At 44.0% G+C, this 17573-nt stretch overlaps 1 long non-coding RNA gene across 2 annotated transcripts in view; it reads right to left on the minus strand.

Moving 5' to 3' along the window:
• Positions 1-552: 552 nt before the first annotated feature.
• Positions 553-17573, minus strand: part of LOC138355322 (uncharacterized) — a 449272-nt gene continuing 432251 nt past the window's right edge. For both annotated transcript variants that reach the window (XR_011223916.1, XR_011223917.1), the window contains one exon: positions 553-595. This is a non-coding gene — a long non-coding RNA (uncharacterized lncRNA). The remainder of the gene's footprint in view (positions 596-17573) is intronic.

Genomic DNA, 17573 nt, shown 5'->3' on the forward strand with positions numbered 1-17573 from the left:
TACGGGACTTGCCACACTGTACATCATACGGGACTTGCCACACTGTACACCATACGGGACTTGCCACACTGTACACCATACGGGACTTGCTACACTGTACACCATACGGGACTTGCCACACTGTACATCATACGGGACTTGCCACACTGTACACCATACGGGACTTGCCACACTGTACATCATAAGGGACTTGCCACACTGTACACCATACGGGACTTGCCACACTGTACACCATACGGGACTTGCTACACTGTACACCATACGGGACTTGCCACACTGTACATCATACGGGACTTGCCACACTGTACACCATACGGGACTTGCCACACTGTACATCATACGGGACTTGCCACACTGTACACCATACGGGACTTGCCACACTGTACACCATACGGGACTTGCCACACTGTACATCATACGGGACTTGCCACACTGTACACCATACGGGACTTGCCACACTGTACACCATACGGGACTTGCCACACTGTACACCATACGGGACTTGTCACACTGTACACCATACGGGACTTGCCACACTGTACACCATACGGGACTTACCTTCACATAGCCCGTGGTTCAGTGTTGTCATCCGCCGCTGCAAGAGAGAGAGAGAACATAAGAATAATGACAAGTACAGAAGGCCCACTGGCCCATACGGGCTCACCATAGCCCGTGCTACTTGAAACTTTTTGTTCCAGGTAGCGAATCTTTAACAACAACAACCACCTTCTTGCCCATACGGGGCAGCTTCAATTTATATCCATCTAAACTCATTCATATCAATGTCTAACCTAAGCTTGAAAGAAGCCATCAATTCAAAGTCAATTATCTGACCCGGTTATTTGGTTCATCAACCTACACACCTGATCTGAAACCAGTATTTACCCAGGTCTTTTTTTTCTAAATTTAAAGTTAATTGTTTGTTGTATTATTTGTTGACCTATTTTGTTACCCTTTCATCCATCTCTTCATTCCTCCGTTTAATTCTTTCTAAAGAATATAAATTACTATTTTTATTAATATTTTCATCTAGAAATTTGCAATTCATTGTCTGCATGTCAATTCAAATATGTAAATTCATCCTCTAGTGCATTTAATGTCCATTCGACAGTACGGAGATCAAACTCATCTACATAATCTAGATTTGGCCTAACATGGGCAAGGTGTAGGTGAAGAATGCAGCTGCTTGCAGCTGCATCTGTCTGTCATATAACTCACAGGCAAATTGATCAGAGGCTGTGTACAGAGGTTGAGTACTTTGTCTTGATCTTTTAATGTTGACAGAATTGACCTTCAGAGTACCTGTTGCACCTCAGCTCTTCAACGGGGGTATTCTGCACATCCTGCCATGCCTCCTGGTCTCATGTGATGTTATTTCTGTGTGCAGGTTTGGGACCAGCCCCTCTAATATTTTCCACGTGTAAATTATTATGTATCTCTCCCGCCTGCGCTCTTACAGAAAATCGTGAGATATTTAAAACGTTCTCAATAATTTAGATGGTTTATTGAATAGATTCGTGCAGTAGAAGATCTTTGGATGTTCATCACAGGAGTAATTTCTGCAGCTTTCAATGGGGTTGTTAGTGAGCCCTTTTCATATTCCATCCTAGAGAGCATTACCACAAAGTTATCAAAATAATATACACATGGAAGATACTGGAGGACCAGGTACCAAATTTGCACAGTAGAATAACAACATACTGGAGCGAAAGGTACGGAAGGAAATGCATAATAGAACCAGTGAGGAGTAGAGGTGCCATAGGCACAATCAGAGAACACTGAACATCAGAGATCCACGACTGTTCAACACACTCCCAGCAAGCATTAGAAATATTGCCAGAACAAAAGTGGATGTCTTCAAGAGGCACTTGGATAAGTTCTTGCAAGACTTGCCGGACCAACCAGGCTGTAGTGGCCATGCGGGCCTGTGGGCCGTTCCAAGCAACTGGAGCGTCCTTGCCTCTTGAGTTCTGCTAGCCATGGTATATGTATGAGGCCAGGAGGCCTCTACGACCCCTAGTGTTATCAGGGCCGTGTCTCACTACCGCCACACAGAGCCCTTCTCCTTCTCTCTATTATCATCTCGTTCATTTCATTTCATTATTATGCACCCCATACCCATCCCGTGGGCGGTGGTGGAAAGGGTTACGGAGGCACCTAATCGGGGTTCAAGAGCTGAAACCCAGAGTTATTTTAACTAGACAAGTGACAATCTTCTGACGCTAGTTACACAATTGTTAATATTACATACACACACGCGCACACAATTATAAGTTATATATATATATATATATATATATATATATATATATATATATATATATATATATATATATATATATATATATATATATATATGTCGTACCTAGTAGCCAGAACGCACTTATCAGCCTACAATGCAAGGCCCGATTTGCCTAATAAGCCAAGTTTTCATGAATTGTTTGTTTTTCGACAACCTAACCTACCTAACCTAACCTAACCTAACTTTTTCGGCTACCTAACCTAACCTAACCTATAAAGATAGGTTAGGTTAGGTAGGGTTGGTTAGGTTCGGTCATATATCTACGTTAATTTCAACTCCAATAAAAAAAAATTTACCTCATACATAATGAAATGGGTAGCTTTATCATTTCATAGGAAAAAAATTAGAAAAAATATATTAATTCAGGAAAACTTGGCTTATTAGGCAATTCGGGCCTTGCATAGTAGGCTGATAAGTGCGTTCTGGCTACTAGGTACGACATATATATATATATATATATATATATATATATATATATATATATATATATATATATATATATATATATATATATATGTCGTACCTAATAGCCAGAACGCACTTCTATGCCTACTATTCAAGGCCCGATTTGCCTAATAAGCCAAGTTTTCATGAATTAGTATATTTTCTCTAATTTTTTTCTTATGAAATTATAAAGCTACCCATTTCATTACGTATGATGTCAATTTTTTTTTATTGGAGTTAAAATTAATGTAGATATATGACCGAACCTAACCAACCCTACCTAACCTAACCTAACCTATCTTTATGGGTTAGGTTAGGTTAGGTAGCCGAAAACGTTAGGTTAGGTTAGGTTAGGTAGGTTAGGTAGTCGAAAAACAATTAATTCATGAAAACTTGGCTTATTAGGCAAATCGGGCCTTGAATAGTAGGCATAGAAGTGCGTTCTGGCTACTAGGTACGACATATATATATATATATATATATATAACTTATAATTGTGTGCGCGTGTGTGTGAGTGTGTGTGTGTGTGTGTGTGAGTGTGTGTGTGTGTGTGTGTGTGTGTGTACACAAATACATATACTCATCGATATTTTTTTATATTACAAGTGAGTCAACAGGAGGCTCACAACAGTCACTATACAAGGCACTTTACATCTATGGTGAGTCACACAGTTACTAGTCTTGCTCCACACCCACCCAACTGGGCGGCAGCTTTACAGTCATGTGCTCCACACCCACCCAACTGGGCGGCAGCTTTACAGTCATGTGCTCCACACCCACCCAACTGGGCGGCAGCTTTACAGTCATGTGCTCCACACCCACCCAACTGGGCGGCAGCTTTACAGTCATGTGCTCCACACCCACCCAACTGGGCGGCAGCTATACAGTCATGTGCTCCACACCCACCCAACTGGGCGGCAGCTTTACAGTCATGTGCTCCACACCCACCCAACTGGGCGGCAGCTTTACAGTCATGTGCTCCACACCCACCCAACTGGGCGGCAGCTTTACAGTCATGTGCTCCACACCCACCCAACTGGGCGGCAGCTATACAGTCATGTGCTCCACACCCACCCAACTGGGCGGCAGCTTTACAGTCATGTGCAGGCTGCACCTACAGTAAGCAAACCTTGGCTACTTGACTAAGATTCCTGGCAGTACATCATTATGAATGAAGAACTTACACATTTCTTGGACACTGTTGATGGTGTTATCTCTGAAGTCTGCGATGTTTTCACATTCCATTATATAATGACGCAAAGTATGCGAATAGTTCTGCTGACAGAGTTTACATTTAGTCAGATCTACATCAGCAGATGTTACAAACTGCCAGAGGTACCTGTAGCCGAGCCTAAGCCTAGCCAACCCGTTCTCGCATTTTCTTAGTCAATATTGACTTATTTAATACGTGCATATGTGACATACTAAACATACTAGTTTACCTTGAAAAGCGTCATAGAAAACACCGACCTTGCCTAACCTTCTTAGTATGTTAATATAAGCATCTTATTGCTTCGTAATTACAATTATTACTTAGCCTATACCTATAATAGGTACAATTATTACTTAGCCTATACCTAAAATAGGTTAAGTAATAATGGTAATTACGAAGCAATAAGACGGTTATCTTAACATACTAAGAAGGTTAGGTAAGGTCGGTGTTTTCTATGAAGCTTTTCAAGGTCAACTAGTATGTTTAATATGTCACATAAGCACGTATTTAATAAGTCAATATTGACTATACGAAAGTGCGAGAACGGGTTGGCCTTGCAGTGGTAACATCTAGAAGTCTGCTAATCTTATTGGATGACCCATAGACGTGCGATACTTCCTGCATAATAGAATGATGATAGATGGAGCAACTGGTGTGAATTTTACTTTGCCTCAAGTCTACGAGATTTAGTTGATGTTCCCGGAATATTACTGCCCTCAGACTGCTCAAAGGCAGTCCAAGATGGTAATCAATTGCCTCTTTACGAGCAAAAGTCTTGGTCAACTCATCAGTTGTATCATGCAGTCGGAGACCAATATGGGAAGGAGTCCACAGGAGACAAACTCTGACTCAATGATTGATTATTTCACTATATCTGTGTCTAGGTTCAGACACAAGCTCTACTCGTTGGTGAAGTTAACAAAAGAATCCCACCTTTTGTCTCCCCTAGTGTGTCCCTGTGTGTCCTTAAGTGTCCACTGTGTGTCCTTGAGAGTCCCTGTGTGTCCTTGAGTGTCCCTGTGTGACCCTGTGTGTCCCTGTGTGTCCCTATATGTCCCTGTGTCCCAGTGTGTCCCTGTGTGTCCCTGTGTGTCCTTGAGTGTCCCTGTGTGTCCCTGTGTGTCCCTATATGTCCCTGTGTGTCCCAGTGTGTCCCTATGTGTCCCTGTGTGTCCTTGAGTGTCCCTGTGTGTCCCTGTGTGTCCCTATATGTCCCTGTGTGTCCCAGTGTGTCCCAGTGTGTCCCTGTGTGTCCCTGTGTGTGTCCCTGTGTGTCCTTGTGTGTCCTTGAGTGTCCCTGTGTGATCCTGTGTGTCCCTGTGTGTCCTTGTGTGTGTCCTTGAGTGTCCCTGTGTGACCCAGTGTGTCCCTGTGTGTCCCTGTGTGTCCCAGTGTGTCCCTGTGTGTCCTTGTGTGTCCCTCTGTGTACCTGTGTGTCCTTGAGTGTCCCTGTGTGTGTCCTAGTGTGTCCCTGTGTGACCTTGTGTCCCTGTGTGTCCTTGTGTGTCCTTGAGTGTCCCTGAGTGTCCCTGTGTGTGTCCCTGTGTGTCCTTGTGTGTCCTTGAGTGTCCCTGAGTGTCCCTGTGTGTGTCCCTGTGTGACCTTGTGTGTCCCTGTGGGTCCCTGTGTGTCCCTGTGTGACCTTGTGTGTCCCTGTGTGTCACTGAGTGTCCTTGTGTGTCCCTGTGTGTCCTTGAGTGTCCCTGTGTGTCCTTGTGTGTCCTTGAGTGTCCCTGTGTGTCCTTGTGTGTCCTTGTGTGTCCCTGTGTGTCCTTGTGTGTCCCTGTGTCCCTGTGTGTCCTTGTGTGTCCTTGTGTGTCCCTGTGAGTCCCTGTGAGTCCCCGTGTGTCCTTGAGTGTCCCTGTGTGTCCTTGTGTATCCCTGTGTGTCCTTGTGTGTTCTTGAGTGTCCCTGTGTGTCCTTGTGTTTCCATGTGTGTCCCTGTGTGACCTTGTGTGTCCCCGTGTGTCCCTGTGTGTCCCTGTGTGTCCTTGTGTGTCCCTGTGTGTCCCTGTGTGTCCTTGTGTGTCCCTGTGTGTCCCTGTGTGTCCTTGTGTTTCCATGTGTGTCCCTGTGTGACCTTGTGTGTCCCCGTGTGTCCCTGTGTGTCCCTGTGTGTCCTTGTGTGTCCTTGTGTGTCCCTGTGTGTCCTTGTGTGTCCTTGTGTGTCCCTGTGTCACCCTGTGTGTCCTTGCGTGTCCCTGTGTGTCCCTGTGTGTCCTTGTGTTTCCATGTGTGTCCCTGTGTGTCCCTGTGTGTCCTTGTGTGTCCCTGTGTGTCCTTGTGTCCTTGTGTGTCCCTGTGTGTCCCTGTGTGTCCTTGTGTTTCCATGTGTGTCCCTGTGTGACCTTGTGTGTCCCCGTGTGTCCCTGTGTGTCCCTGTGTGTCCTTGAGTGTCCCTGTGTGTCCCTGTGTGTCCCTGTGTGTCCTTGTGTTTCCATGTGTGTCCCTGTGTGTCCTTGTGTGTCCCTGTGTGTCCCTGTGTGTCCTTGTGTTTCCATGTGTGTCCCTGTGTGACCTTGTGTGTCCCTGTGTGTCCCTGTGTGTCCTTGTGTGTCCCTGTGTGTCCCTGTGTGTCCTTGTGTTTCCATGTGTGTCCCTGTGTGACCTTGTGTGTCCCCGTGTGTCCCTGTGTCCCTGTGTGTCCTTGTGTGTCCTTGTGTGTCCCTGTGTGTCCTTGTGTGTCCTTGTGTGTCCTTGTGTGTGTCCCTGTGTGTCCTTGTGTGTCCCTGTGTGTCCCTATGTGTCCTTGTGTTTCCATGTGTGTCCCTGTGTGTCCTTGTGTGTCCCTGTGTGTCCTTGTGTGTCCTTGTGTGTCCCTGTGTGTCCTTGTGTGTCCTTGTGTGTCCCTGTGTGTCCCTGTGTGTCCTTGTGTTTCCATGTGTGTCCCTGTGTGACCTTGTGTGTCCCCGTGTGTCCCTGTGTGTCCCTGTGTGTCCTTGTGTGTCCATGTGTGTCCTTGTGTGTCCCTGTGTGTCCTTGTGTGTCCTTGTGTGTCCCTGTGTGTCCCTGTGTGTCCTTGTGTGTCCTTGTGTGTCCCTGTGTGTCCCTGTGTGTCCTTGTGTGTCCTTGTGTGTCCCTGTGTGTCCTTGTGTGTCCTTGTGTGTCCCTGTGTGTCCCTGTGTGTCCCTGTGTGTCCTTGTGTGTCCCTGTGTGTCTAGTTGTGTGTGGTCTATGTTCTATTCCACATTCCATAACATGACATTTATTCACATTAAATTCCATTTGCCACTTGATGCTCCAAGCACTTATTTTATCTAGATCAATTTGAAGGTCATTACAGTCGTCTGCGCCTCCAATCTTCCCCAGTATCTTAGCATCAGCCACAAACATGTTCATATAATGCTGTATTCCTTCTGGTAGATGGTTTATGTAGACGATGAACATTACTGGTGCAAGAACTGACCCCTGTGGTACTCCGCTAGTAACACTCCTACAGTCAGATAGAGTGTTTCTGATTACTGCCCTCATCTGTCTGTTACTTAGAGAGTTTTTCATCCATGTCAGAAGTCTCCCTGTCACTCCTCCAGCATGTTCTAGTTTCCAGAACAGCGTCTTGTGTGGGACTCTGTCAAAAGCCAGATAGACACAGATATGTCCAGATTGACACAGTCAACCCAACCATCTCTTTCCTGTAGTATCTCTGTGGCGCTATCGTAATAACTAAGTAGATTTATTACACAGGATCTTCCTGTTCGAAAACCATACTGTCTTATCCTTGTGTGTGTCCCCTGATACCTTGATACCTGGTTGATGGGGTTCTGGGAGTTCTTCCACTCCCCAAGCCCGGGCCGAGGCCAGGCTCCACTTGTGAGAGTTTGGTCCACCAGGCTGTTGCTTGGAGCGGCCCGCAGACCCACATACCCACCACAGCTCGGCTGATCCGGAATTTCTCTTAGAAAACAGTCCAGTTTTATCTTGAAGATGTCCACGGTTGTTCCGTCAATATTTCTTATAGTCGCTGGGAGGACGTTGAACAACCGCGGACCTCTGATGTTTATACAGTGTTCTCTGATTGTGCCTATGGCATCTCTGCTCTTCACTGGTTCTATTCTGCATTTTCTTCCATATCGTTCACTCCAGTATGTTGTTATTTTACTATGTGGATTTGGGACCGGACCCTCCAGTATTTTCCATGTGTATATTATTTGGTATCTCTCTCGTCTCCTTTCTAGAGCACATTTGGAGAGCTTTGAGACTATCCCAATTTTTAGGTGTTTTATCTCGTCTATGCGTGCCGTATATGTTCTCTGTATTCCCTCTATTTCAGCAATCTCTCCTGCTCTGAAGGGGAAGGTCAGTACTCGAGACGGGACAACACAAGTGACTTGAAGAGTACAACCATTGTGATGGGATCTCTGGATTTGAAAGTTCTCGTAATCCATCCGATCATTTTTCTGGCTGACGCAATATTTGCTTGGTTATGCTCCCTAAACGTTAGATCGTCGGACATCATTATTCCCAAATCCTTGACATGCTGTTTTCCTACTATGGGAAGATTCGATTGTGTTTTGTACCCTGTATTATGTTTCAGATCCTCATTTTTGCCGTACCTGAGTACCTGAAATTTATAACTGTTAAACATAATGTTATTTTCTGCTGCCCAATCGAAAACTTTGTTGATATCTGCTTGTAATTTTTCAATGTTTCAGCAGAGGTAATTTTCATGCTGATTTTTGTGTCATCTGCAAAGGACGACACGAAGCTGCGAGTTGTATTTTTATCTATATCTGATATGAGAATAAGGAACAGTACCGGTGCAAGGACTGTACCTTGAGGTACAGAGCTTTTAACTGCGCTTGGACTCGATTTTATTTGATTGACTGTTACACTCTGTGTTCTGTTCGACAGGAAATTGAGTATCCAGCGTCCTACTTTACCAGTTATTCCCATTGACCTCATTTTGTGGGCTATCACTCCATGATCTCATTTGTCGAACGCCTTTGCAAAGTCTGTGTATACAACATCTGCATTTTGCTTTTCTTCTAGAGCTTTTGTGATTTTGTCATAGTGGTTGAGTAACTGTGACAGACAGGATCTTCCCGCTCTAAATCCATGTTGTCCTGGGTTGTGTAGCTCATTATTTTCCATAAAACTAGAAATTTGATTCCTAATCACTCTTTCAAACACTTTTATTATGTGTGATGTTATTGCAACTCATCTATAATTTTTGGCGAAGGCTTTACTATCCCCCTTGTGCAGAGGAGCTATATCTGCAGATGTAAGTGCTGCTGGTATCTCCCCTGTATCTAGGCTCTTTCTCCATATTACGCTGAGTGCTCTCGCTACTGGTACTTTACATTTCTTTATGAATATTGAATTCCATGAGTCAGGCCCAGGAGCTGAGTGCATGGGCATATTGTCAATTTCTCGTTCAAAGTCTTCCGAATTCATGTTAATATTCGTTATATTATCTGCAGTTTGAATGTCATTCATAAAGAAGCTGTCTGGGTCATCAACTTTCATGTTGTTTATTGGTGTGCTAAACATAGCCTCATACTGGCTTCTTAGAATTTCACTAATTTCTTTGTTGTCCTCTGTGTACGTACCTTCAGTTGTAATTAACGGTCCAATACTGGTCGAGGTGTTTTATTTTTTTCTTGGTTGTGATAGTCGTGTCTGCCGAAGCATTTCCGTTATTTTTTTCCTTCTCCTGTACAGTCGTCTGCGTTCTCTTTCTAGAGTGGTCCTCTTTCTGCCCCTCCTCACAGGCACGTGCTTCAAGCAGACCTTGTAAGCTTCAGTTGTCAGTTGAGCTATTCCCTGTGTGGGAGTTTTGTCGCTTAAGACCGTCTCCCATTGAATGGTTGCAAGGTCTACATTTATTTTTTCCCAGTCGATTCTGTTATTGTTGAAATTGAATTGATTGAATACTCCTTCTCGCTTGTTGGGTCTCTTGGACCTACTACCGTTATTTATGCTAGTTCGCACTTCAATGAGCTTATGGTCTGAGTATGAAGTATCTGAGATTGTAATGTCTCTGATTAGTTCATCATTGTTTGTGAATAACAAGTCTAGTGTGTTTTCGTTCCTAGTTGGTTCTGTAATCTGTTGATTGAGCGAGAATTTGTCACAGAATCTCAAAAGTTCTCTGACCTGCGGTTGGTTATTTCCCGGGTGGTTCCCGGGTCTCCTGCCCTCTCACAATTTATGTTGGACCAGTACTGTTTTCTGGTCCTGCATCTCCGTTTGGTATGAATGTTTGTGTGCCTTCATCGTATATTTCGCAAAATTTTGCATTCATCTCATTTACTTCCTTGACCAGTAACAAGTCTGTCCAAGTTCCCCCTAGTGTCCTCTATTGAAATCGAGTTTAACAACTGTTTCACTGTCCCCATTCTCTTTTAGATTATATAGCAAAGTGTATATAATGTCCAACAGGACATGATCACTCTTTCCCCAAGGAGGAAGGTGCTGGATGTCAAATATCTCTTCTTCTTTCCTGGTGAATATTAGATCAAGTATTGATAGAACATCCCTCATTCTTGTGGCCTGCTTGACGTGTTGATACATGAATGTCTCCAGAATAAGGTTTACAAATCTGCCTGTCCAAATGTCATCCGTTCTTGTCTCGTAGGCCTCCCAGTCTATTGCCTTAAAGTTGAAGTTCCCCAGTACCAACAATCATGATTTATCTTTATCTGCTTTTACTATAATCTCTCTCATGACTTTTACGAGGCCCTATAGTTTCTCATCCAGTTCCTCCTTTGTCCATGTGTTGCTGGTGGGTTGTAGGCATTTACGGTTATCAGTTTATCTTCCTGATCCCAGACCTGCAATGTCATTGTCAACTTCTCGAGGGTTGTCAAATATTAATTCTCTTACCTTCAGATGTTCCTTCACCAGCACAGCCACTCCTCCACCTCTCCTAGTTTTCCTGCCACGTCTCCAAACTGAGCAGCCCCTTGGCAATACCACCTCATTTAAAATATTTTCAAGTTTCGTCTCTGTTAGTGCATCGATATCTGGGACCTTAAGTTGAATTGTATCTTTTAGCTCCAGTATTTTTTATTTAACTCCGTCTATGTTGGTTATACAATTTTCAGGAACCTGAACAAGTTCCTGAAATGTGAGGTGGAGTTCACCTCACGTGAAGACAGAAGAGCTCGGGGAGACATAATCACCACATACAAAATGCTTAGGGGAATAACAGGGTAGACAAGGATGGATTATTTAACACGGGTGGTACACGCACAAGAGGACACAGGTGGAAGCTGAGTACCCAAATGAGTCACAGAGACATTAGAAAGAACGTTTTCAGTGTCAGAGTAGTTAATAAATGGTGTGTGTATGTGTATTCACCTATTGGTGCTTGTGGGGGTTGAGCTCTGGCTCTTTCGGACCGCCTCTCAATTGTCAATCAATCAACTTTTTTCTCTCTCTTCCTCACACCCAGGCAGCTGCCCATAGCAGCTGTTTAACTCCTAGTTACCTATATGCTGCTATGTGATCAGGGGCATCAAGATGAAATATATTCTGCTCCTTTGTTTCCGCTATCGCCGGGGATCGATCCCTGGACCCTAGGATTACGAATCCCGAGCACTGTTCCCTCAGCCACCAGTAACACGCGCCCATAGAGCGCGTGTTACACTGTGATGTGTGTCAGCACCCGAGTGTTTGGGACGCCTTCTTCACCTGCTCCTCGGGTAAGGGTTTTTGGGAGGGTTTTTACTTGGCTCTTTGTTGGTGCAGATAAAGACCTCGAAGGCTCAGCGGCACCGCTTTAGGTCGCCCTTGATGCTGAAGACTGCTACTCTAGGGCGGCACACACACACACACACACACACACACACTCACTCACTCACTCACTCACTCACTCACTCACTCACTCACTCACTCACTCACTCACTCACTCACACACTCACACACTCACTCACTCACTCACTCACTCACTCACTCACTCACTCACTCACACACACACACACACACACACACACACACACACCAAAACTAGAAGACAAGAAAAAAGGTGATATGATCACTACTTACAAAATAGTAACAGGAATTGACGAAATTGATAGGGAAGACTTCCTGAGACCTGGAACTTCAAGAGGTCATAGATTTAAACTAACTAAACAAAGATGCCGAAGAAATATAAGAAAATTCACCTTTGCAGAGCGTTAAACGGTTGGAAAAAGTTAGGTGAGAAGGTGGTGGAGGCCAAAACCGTCAGTACCTTCAAAGCGTAATATGACAAAGAGTTCTGGGAAGACGGGATACCACGAGCGTAGCTCTCATCCTGTAACTACACTTAGGTAATTACACACACACACACCTTCCTGGAGGGGCCTGTGGCTGAGTGGACAGCGCTTAGGATTCGTAATCCTAGGTAGGATCCGGGTTCGATCCCAGCGCCGGCGGAAACAGATGGGTTTCCCTTCCCAGAGTTTCTTTCACCCAGATGCTCTTGTTACCTAGCAGTAAATAGGTACCTGGGAGTTAGACAACTGCTACAGGCTGCTTCCTTTGTGTGTGTGTGTGTGTGTGTGTGTGTGTGTGTGTGTGTGTGTGTGTGTGTGTGTGTGTGTGTGTGTGTGTACTCACCTATTTGTGTCTGCAGGATCGAGCATTAACTCTTGGATCCCGCCTTTCCAGCCATCGGTTGTTTACAGCAATGACTCCTGTCCCATTTCCCTATCATACCTGGCTTTAAAATTATAAATAGTATTTGCTTCCACAACCTGTTCCTGAAGTGCATTCCATTTTTCCACTACTCTCACGCTAAAAGAAAACTTCCTAACATCTCTGTGACTCATCTGAGTTTCCAGCTTCCACCCATGTCCCCTCGTTCTGTTACTATTACGTGTGAACATTTCGTCTATGTCCACTCTGTCAATCCCCCCGAGTATTTTATACGTTCCTATCATATCCCCCTTCTCTCTTCTGTTTTCTAGTGTTGTAAGGTACAGTTCCTTCAGGCGTTCTTCATACCCCATCCCTCGTAACTCTGGGACGAGTCTCGTTGCAAACTTCTGAACCTTTTCCAGTTTCCTTATATGCTTCTTCAGATGGGGACTCCATGATGAGGCGGCATACTCTAAGACTGGCCTCACGTATTCAGTGTAAAGCGCCCTAAATGCCTCCTTACTTAGGTTTCTGAATGATGTTCTAACTTTTGCCAGTGTAGAGTACGCTGATGTTGTTATCCTATTAATATGTGCTTCGGAAGATAGTTTAGGTGTTACGTCCACCCCCAGGTCTCTTTCACGCGTCGTTACAGGTAGGCTGTTCCCCTTCATTGTGTATTGTCCCTTTGGTCTCCTATTTCCTAGTCCCATTTCCATAACTTTACATTTGCTCGTGTTGAACTCCAATTGCCATTTCTCTGACCATCTCTGCAACCTGTTCAGGTCCTCTTGGAGGATCCTACAATCCTCATCTGTCACAATTCTTCTCATCAACTTTACGTCATCCATGAACATCGACATGTAGGACTCTACTCCTGTAAACATGTCATTAACATATACTAGAAATAGAATTGGTCTCAGCACCGATCCTTGTGGTACTCCTCTCGTTACTGTTCGCCAGTCCAACTTCTCGCCCCTTACCGTAACTCTTTGGCTCCTTCCTGTTAGGTATTTCCTTATCCATGCTAGGACCTTTCCTCACACCCCCGCCTGCCTCTGAACAGTTTGAACAGTAGTCTCATGTGCGGTACTGTATTAAAGACTTTTCAGCAGTCCAGAAATATGCAGTCTGCCCAACCATCTGTGTCCTGTCTTATCCTCGTTATTTTATCATAGAATTCCAAAAGGTTTGTTAGGCACGATTTCCCTTTCCAGAACCCATGTTGATGGTTGTTCACAAACCTAACGTTCTCCAGATGTGCAACCAGTCGTAGCCTAATTATTGTTTCCAGTATTTTACAGGGGATGCTTGTCAGTGATACAGGTCTATAGTTAAGTGCCTCCTCCCTATCACCTTTCTTGAAGATCGGTACGACATTTGCCTTCTTCCAGCAACTGGGCAATTCTACCGACATAAGTGACTCATTAAAGATCATTGCCAGAGGCAATGCAGAGGCCTGCGCTGCCTCTTTTAGTATCCACGGTGATACTTTGTCTGGTCCAACCGCTTTAGTTGCATCCAGTGTTGTCAACTGTTTCATTACCTCCTCTGCTGTCACCTCTATATCTGATAGTCTTTCATCTAGGGTAATCTCTTCTAACAATGGGAGCTGCTCAGGCTCGGTAGTGAACACTCCATGGAAACTGGCATTCAGTGCCTCGCAGATTTCCTTGTCACTTTCAGTATATGCCCCCTCTGTCTTCCTTAGTCTTGTCACTTGGTCGTTCACCGACATTTTTCTTCTTATATGGCTGTGTAGTAACTTAGGTTGTTTTTTCGCTCTGATCACAATATCGTTCTTAAAGTCCCTTTCCGATGTTCGTCTTATGTTAATGTAATCGTTCCTAGCTCTGTTGCATCTTATCCTGTTGTCCTCTGTCTTTTGTCTTCTGTACTTCCTCCACTCCCGCCTGCTGGCCATTTTTGCTTCCTGACACTGTCTATTAAACCATGGATTATTATATTCCTTCTTATTTTTTCCTTTTACTGTTGGTATAAATCTCTCTTCGGCCTCCTGCCATTTCTGTATGACTAGGTCCATCATATCTTGGACTGTTTTTCCACTAATTTCTTCCTCCCACTGCACTTCACCCAGATAGTCCCTTATCCTCCCGTAGTCCCCTTTCCTGTAGTCAACTCTCTTTTCCCAGACCTCTTGTCCCATAGTCACAAGTTTGAATTCCATCATGTAGTCAAAGACTAGGACACAATAGTCACTGGCCCCTAGAGGTATTTCATGCTCCAAATTCTAGATGTTTTCTACGTTCTGGGTGAAAATCAGGTCTAATAGGATCAGTGCATCTCCTCCTCTTTCCCTTGTGTCTTCCTTCACATGTTGTGTTAGGAAATTCCTGTCTATAACATCTACTAACTTTTCTCACCACGTTTCGTCCCCTCCATGGGGATTCCTTGATTCCCAATTTATCTCTCCATGATTTAGGTCCCCCATGACCAGCAGCTTCGTGTGTGTGTGTGTGTGTGTGTGTGTGTGTGTGTGTGTGTGTGTTTAATTACCTAAGTGTAGTTAGAGGATGAGAGCTACGCTCGTGGTGTCCCGTCTTCCCAGCACTCTTTGTCATATAACGCTTTGAAACTACTGACGGTCTTGGCCTCCACCACCTTCTCACCTAACTTGTTCCAACCGTCTACCACTCTGTTTGCGAAAGTGAATTTGTTTATATTTCTTCAGCATCTGTGTTTAGCTAGTTTAAATCTATGACCTCTTGTTCTTAAAGTTCCAGGTCTCAGGAAATCTTCCCTATCGATTTTATCAATTCCTGTTACTATTTTGTATGTAGTGATCATATCATCTCTTTTTCTTCTGTCTTCTAGTTTTGGCATATTTAATGCCCCTAACCTCTCCTCGTAGCTCTTGCCCTTCAGTTCTGAGAGCCACTTAATAGCGTGTCTTTGCACCTTTTCCAGTTTGTAGATGTGCTTCTTAAGATATGGGCACCACACAACCGCTGCATATTCTAGCTTTGGCCTAACAAAAGTCGTGAACAATTCCTTTAGTATATCGCCATCCATGTATTTAAAAGCAATTCTGAAGTTAGAAAGCGTGGCATAGGCTCCTCGCACAATAATCTTTATGTGGTCCTCAGGTGACAGTTTTCTATCAAGAACCACCCCTAGATCTCTTTCTTTATCAGAATTCTTTAAAGATTTCTCACATAATATATAGGTTGTGTGGGGTCTATGTTCTCCTATTCCACATTCCATAACATGGCATTTATTAACATTAAATTCCATTTGCCAAGTGGTGCTCCATATACTTATTTTGTCCAGGTCATCTTGAAGGGCATGACAATCATCTAAGTTTCTTATCCTTCCTATTATCTTAGCATCATCAGCAAACATGTTCATATAATTCTGTATACCAACTGGTAGATCATTTATGTAGACAATAAACATCACTGGTGCAAGAACTGAACCCTGTGGCTCAGATTTCCTGGAGGCCTGGTCGACGACCGGGCCGCGGGCACACTAAGCCCCGGAAGCACCTCAAGGTAGCCTGTGGTACTCCACTTGTGACATTTCTCCAGTCCGATACATTGCCTCTGATCACAGCCCTCATTTTTCTATCAGTAAGAAAAATTTTCATTCATGTTAGAAGCTTACCTGTCACCCCTCCAATATTTTCCAGTTTACAGAACAACCTCTTATGTGGAACTCTGTCGAAAGCCTTTTTTAGGTCCAGATAGATGCAGTCAACCCAACCATCTCTTTCCTGGAATATCTCTGTTACTCGATCATAGAAACTGAGTAAATTCGATACACAGGATCTTCCAGATCGAAAATCATACTGTCTGCCTGATATTATATCATTTCTCTCCAGGTGTTCTACCCATTTAGTTTTAATTATTTTTTCCAATATTTTGACTATTACACTTGTCAATGATACCGGTCTAAAATTAAGGGGGTCTTCCCTGCTTCCACTTTTGTAGATTGGAACTATTTTAGCCTTTTTCCACACATCAGCTACAACTCCTGTAAACAGGGATGCCTGAAAAATCAGTTGAAGTGGAATGCTGAGCACAGGTGCACATTCTCTCAGAACCCATGGTGAAACTCCATCTGGACCAACTGCTTTGTTCTTATTTAGCTCCTTGAACATTTTTTCCACTTCGTCTCTAGACACTTCTATGTGCTCTAGAATTCTCTAGAATTCTTATTGTGTCTGGTTCCCTGAAGATTTCATTTTGTACAAACACACTTTGGAACTTTTCGTTTAATGTTTCACACATTTCCTTTTCATTTTCCGTGAATCTATTTCCCATTTTCAACCTCTGAATATTATCCTTTGCCTGCAATTTGTTGTTTATGAATTTATAGAATAGACCCGGTTCTGTTTTACATTTGTCTGCAATCCCTTTTTCAAAATATCTTTCTGCCTCTCTCCTCACTGCCGTGTAGTTGTTTCTCGCATCTTTGTATCGCTGGTATGTTTGGGGGTTCGGCCTCTTCCTGTATTGATTCCATTTTTGTGTCTTTTGGTCTCTGGCCCTCTCGCACTGTCTGTTGAACCAATCCTGTTTCCTAGTTCTGCATCTCTGTTTTGGTATAATTTTTTTGTGCCTTTATCATATATTTCACAAAACTTGACATACATCTCATTCACTTCCTTGCCTAGCAACAAGTCTGTCCAATTATACTCACTAAAAAAATGTCTAAGATTGCCATAATGTCCTCTCCTAAAGTTAGGTTTTTCAACTGCATCAACCTTCTTATTTTTTCCAGATTATAACGCATTGCATACTTTATTCCCAAAAAGACATGGTCACTTTTACCCAAGGGAGGAAGGTACTGAATGTCAAACATGCGTGTACTCACCTAGTTGTACTCACCTTGTTGTGTTTGCGGGGGTTGAGCTCTGGCTCTTTGGTCCCGCCTCTCAACAGGTGTACAGATTACTGAGCCTCGTTACATGTGTGTGTGTGTGTGTGTGTGTGTGTGTGTGTGTGTGTGTGCTCCAGGCATGCTCCAGCCATGCTCCAGACATGCTCCAGGCATGCTCCAGTCATGCTCCAGCCATGCTCCAGGCAT

The sequence above is a fragment of the Procambarus clarkii genome, chromosome 67, assembly GCF_040958095.1.
Source record: "Procambarus clarkii isolate CNS0578487 chromosome 67, FALCON_Pclarkii_2.0, whole genome shotgun sequence".
Classification (NCBI taxonomy): Eukaryota; Metazoa; Arthropoda; class Malacostraca; order Decapoda; family Cambaridae; genus Procambarus; species Procambarus clarkii.